We start from the raw sequence: 5,504 nt of genomic DNA on the forward strand, positions 1-5,504 counted from the left end.
GAGGATAATACACAGGCGTGTGAAAATTTTGAAGTGATGCTTATGATATTCACCCAGTTTACTGGTTATATAGCCAACTAGAGTGAGAAACCACACTGGGAACTCTGAATGTTCTCATTTTGCATTACATATAAATATAAATGTTACAATATCCATTCAATATAAAAGTAATAAAAATGTTTTCCATTCTAGCCTTACCTCTCTTGGGCCACGTGAGGACTGAGAGATCAGATATTAAAACACTGACCAGAAAGCCTTGCTCATAAAGACATTGTTGGGGAAACAAATATTTTGTCTCACTTTCTGAGGCCCTGATGACAACAGATAAATTAACAAGAGACAGTCTAGACTTCCAGTTAAGATGGTGGCATAGGAACCATGCCAAAGCAGGCTAGGGGAGAAAAAGCCAAGGAAAACCCAGCAAAATACACATTTTTACTAAAAAGTGAGGTGTATGAGAAATTAAAATGATGGCAGAAGAGAAGTAGGAGAGACCCAGAGCATCCAGAGCCCACACAGACAGGCCAAAGCAGCTCCGGCAGCGGCGCCCCAGCTCTGGCAGCAGAAGTGGCGGTGGATGCCTCGGCTCTGGCTCTGGCAGGAACAGCAGTGGCTCTGGCACCTGCAACAGTGGATGTAGCAGCGGCAGCAGCTAGCTCCATCAGCGGCAGCTATAGCAGAGGCAGCAGCAGACCCAGCAGCAGCAGCTTCAGCAGTGGCAGCGGTGGGCCCAGCAAAAGCGGCTTCAGCAGCAGCAGCAGTGGTTCCAGCAGCAGGGGTGCCCATATACAGGGCCACAATTGTCAGGTTCAGTTTGCCCTGCAGGAAAAGCGAGTGCCCAGCTCCAGAAAACAGAACAGCGGTCCAGCGACCCAGCCAGCCTACTTGACTGAGAGCAAAGTCATCCAAAAAGGTAACTGGGATTGCACCAGGGAAGGGTACACTAGGTCACAAGCTGACTTGGATCCCTCAACAGACCAGAAATCTTAACCTCTTTGTTGATAGATGATCTGGTTGTTATAACACCTACTCTTGCACTAGGTGCTGTTGTTGATTAAAAGTGTACAGTGCTTAGTTAAATTTTAGAATCTACCTGTATTTTGTCCCACTAAGCCTACTTGAATACTCCCATAGCAGGCAAACTCAACCCCTAGAAACACTTTTCTAGATACTCTGAGAGTGTTAAGAGCCACACCTAACATCTAAATCTCCTACACTGAAGATATATAACATCACATCAATTGATACAGCTAAGAATACCCAGCTAACTAGAAAATCCAAGCATTAACTTAATCCAAGATACAAAAATATATACATTATAACACAAGAAACACCAAAAATCAAGATAATATAATTCCACCAGAAAGTATTAATGCATCAGAGATGACCTCCAGTGAGAATGAGTTGGAGGAAATGCCTGAGAAAGATTTCAAAAGAATGATTGCAAATATGTTCAAAGAAGTCAAAGAGCAAATCAAAGGAATCAAAGAAGACACAGGGCACCAATTTAATGAACTAAAGAAGGCAATATAAGACATAAGTAAGGAAATAGAAATAATAAAGAAAAACAAGTCAGAATTACTAGCAATGAAGAACACAGTTAATGAAATAAAAAACTGTATAGAAAATCTCACCAGTAAGGATGGATGAAGGAGAGGTCAGAATATCTAAGCTAGAAGACAAGGTGGAAGATCTAATACAGTCCAACAAACAGAAAGACAAACTAATAGAAAAGTATGAATGGGAATTTCAAGATATTCTGGACACTATGAAAAGATCAAACATAAGAATTCTGGACATAGTAGAAGGAGAAGAATCTCACGCCAAAGGCATGGTAGGCGTCCTCAACAAAATCATAGAAGAAAACTTCCCCCAAATTGGGCAAGATGTGCCAATGCAGATACAGGAAGCCTTTAGAACACCAGCCAGACAAAACCTGGAAAGAAACTCTCCTCGCTATATTATAATCAAACTACCAAACACATAATCCAAAGAAAAAGTATTGAAAGCAGTTAGAGAGAAAAATCAAGTTACCTGAAAAGGCAAGCCCATCAGAATTATAGCAGATTACTCAACACAAACTTTAAGAGCCAAAAGGGCTTGAGTGATGTATTCCAAATTCTGAAAGATAACAACTGTCAACCAAGGTTACTTTATCCTGCAAAGCTATCCATTCAAATAGACAGAGAAATAAGGACATTACATGACAAAAGCAGGCTAAAGGAGTATTTGAAGACAAAACCAGCTCTATAGAAAATACTTGATAGAATCCTCCATGACAAAGAGAAGGAAAAGCACACATATGAGGAACCTGGAAAAAAATAAGCAATACTCAAATACTAATTAACACAGGAGAGCAAAGGTAGAACTGGAACAAAAAAAAAATGGCAAACATAAATACACACCTTTCAATAATATCACTTAATATCGATGGCCTCAATGCTCCAACCAAAAGACATAGTTTTGCAGACTGGGTTAAAAAGCAGGATCCTACAGTTTGTTGTCTCCAGGAAACTCACCTTTCTACAAAGGATGGACATTATCTTAGGGTGAAAGGTTGAAAAATGGTGTTTCAAGCAAATGGGCTTAGATAACAAGCAGGGGTTGCTATCCTAATATCTGACAAGGTAGACTTCAGTCCAACATTAGTCAAGAAATATAAGGAAGGTCACTTTATATGATTAAGGGCACACTCCAACAGGAGAGCATTATAATCCTAAACATATATGCACCTAACATGGGGGCACCCAAATTCATCAAACAAACACTATTAGAACTAAGTCACAGATAACACCAAACACAGTGGTAGTGGGTGACTTCAACACCGCACTCTCATTAATTGACAGGTTATCCCAGGAAAAAATAAACAGAGAGGCATCTGGATGAAAATAGTCCCTTCTATCTCTCCATGCACAAAAATTAAGTCCAAATGGATTTAAAGACCTTAACATCAGACCAGAAACTGTAAAACTGCTAGAAGAAAAAGTAGGGGAAACCCTTCAACATATTGGTCTGTGCAAAGATTTTCTGAATACAACCCGAATTTTTCAGGCAATAAAACCACAGGTTAATCACTGGGACCTCATGAAATTACAAAGATTTTGCACTGCAAAGGACACAGTGAAAAAAGCAAAGAGACAACCTACAGAATGGGAAAAAATCTTCGCCAGCTGTATATCTGATAGAGGATTAATATCTAGGCTATACAAAGAACTCAAAAAGTTAAATAATAAGGAATCAAACAAGCCAATCAAAAAATGGGCTATGGAGCTAAATAGAGCATTCTCAAAGGAAGAAATATGAATGGCATATAAGCATCTAAAAAAATGTTCTACATCACCTAGTCATCAGGGAAATGCAGATTAAAACTACATTGAGATTCCATCTCACTCCTGTCAGATTGGCCACCATCATGAAAACAAATGATAAGTGAGATAACCCCGACCCAGAAAGCCAAGCGCCACATGTTCTCCCTCATATGTGAATCTTAGCTACAGATGATTGGGCTTCTACATGAGAAGGAAAAAACTCAGTAGCGGAGGCCAGTACGTTAAAAAGGAGATATAAATGGAAGAGAAAGGAAGGGAGGAGGGTACTTAATAGGGTGGTATTGTATATATGTAAGTAGATTGATTGAGATGGAGAGGGGATATGATGGAGAATGCAATTTCAGAGGGGAAAGTGGGGGGGAGGGAGGGTATTACTATGGCATATATTTTTTTTATAATCATGGAAAATGTTAATAAAAATTGAGGAAAAAAAGTAATAAAAATAAGCTGGGCATGGTGGTGCATGTTTTTAATCCTAGCACTCAGGAGGCAGAGGTAGTTGGTTTACTGTGAGTTTGAGGCCACCCTGAGACTGCATAGCTAATTCCAAGATCAGCCTGTGCCAGAGTGAGACCCTACCTCAAAGAAACAAAACAAGTAACAAAAATAGAATTGGTGCAATGTCAAACTTGGATAATCCTTCCTCAAAACTTTGATTAAATTTTGAATCTGAGTGAGGCAGAAAGTTGGTGAATGAAGCTACATGAGTTTCCCATAGCATTTCAAGGTCCTGGAACAAAAGACTTAGTAAGGTTTTCCAGAAGGTTAACAGCAGGATGAGCCCAAGGTCTCTTCTGTTGTAATCAGTTGATATTCTCACACAGGCCCACATCCATCCTTGGCAAGGCCAAGAAGAGACATCATTTTTCAAATGAGAAATTAAGAACTTTTCTTCCACAATGAGAATATTTATACAAAATTTAACAGTATGTTTTAACAATTTTAGAATGTATTACATCAAGAAAATGAAACCAACACTTAAGATAAAGTTCATGATAAAGTCATATTGCAGAAGATCTGGAGGTTGTCTGTCATTAGCATCCAAGATTTAGAGGCATTTAGGTAAGGGCTTGAAAATAACTATGTTTAAAATTGCAGAGGGCTCGAGAAATGGCTCAGTGGTTAAGACACTTGCTTGTAAGAATTGACAGCCCAGGTTTAATTCCTCAGTATCTATATGAAGCAGAGATGCACAAAGTGGCACATGCATCAGGAGTTCATTCACAACAGCTAGAGGCTCTTGCATGCCTATTGTTTTTCATTGTCTCTCTCCCTCTCTGTATTTGCAAGCAAATCAATAAATGCATGTCTAAAATTGTTGAGGAAATGGTAGAAAATTAGATAAACATTAGGCATTTCTAATCAATGCTTAGTTTGTATGATAAAGAAATAAGTATATATTATATAACTGAAAATACCAGCAGTTAAAATGCAAAAATTAATAGATGAGCCAATGACATAGTAGAAGGAACAGCATCAAGTAAAAATAAAATGTTTATTAAAATCTACAATCTGAGCACAGACATTCAAAATAAATTAAAAGACAATCGATGATACCAGCAACAAAATCTTGTGTTTATTATTTTTGCAGTGCTCACTTCGGCAGCACATATATTAAATTTGGAGTGACTAAATTTGGAACAATACAGAGAAGATTAGCATAGCCCCGGCACAAGGATGACACACAAATTCGTGAAGTGTTCCATATGTTTTGGTATATTTCCATGATGGAATTCTACTCAGCTGTAAGGGAAAAGTGGCACATTGAAATTTGTAGAATAATGGTGGGACTTGGAGCAGTTCAGTTTACATGAACTCACACAATCACAGAAACACAATCATATGATCTCAATAATCTGCAGTTCCTAATCTGGATCAGCCAAAGCTGCTGACATAACTGAATAGCATCTTGAGGCTTGGACAACACAAAGGGTAGGGCTCAGGGGAGGGAGAAGGTAAGTGGCACACAAAATCTGACCCAAATTGAATAGGTACCATAGAATACTATATCCTGGAAATCAGACAAAAGGTGGAGCCCTCAAGCAAACCTTAGAGGGAGCACCTGTATCGAAGGAACCTGGAGAGAGTTAGATGAAACCTAACCTTAAATTTCTCCTGTTTCTCTGTCTTCTCTGGCTTTTTCTGTTTTCTTTTCCCTTGGCACTGGCCTGTAAT

The 5,504-nt window shown here is 38.9% G+C and overlaps 1 non-coding gene across 1 annotated transcript; it reads left to right on the forward strand.

Annotated features, from left to right (window-relative positions):
• The first annotated feature begins 4,936 nt into the window (after positions 1–4,936).
• Positions 4,937–5,041, forward strand: LOC123453847. Its single transcript, XR_006633025.1, has one exon. It is a non-coding gene; the product is annotated as a U6 spliceosomal RNA (small nuclear RNA).
• Positions 5,042–5,504: the final 463 nt, after the last annotated feature.

This window comes from Jaculus jaculus, chromosome 12 (assembly GCF_020740685.1).
Source record: "Jaculus jaculus isolate mJacJac1 chromosome 12, mJacJac1.mat.Y.cur, whole genome shotgun sequence".
In the NCBI taxonomy this organism is placed as follows: Eukaryota; Metazoa; Chordata; class Mammalia; order Rodentia; family Dipodidae; genus Jaculus; species Jaculus jaculus.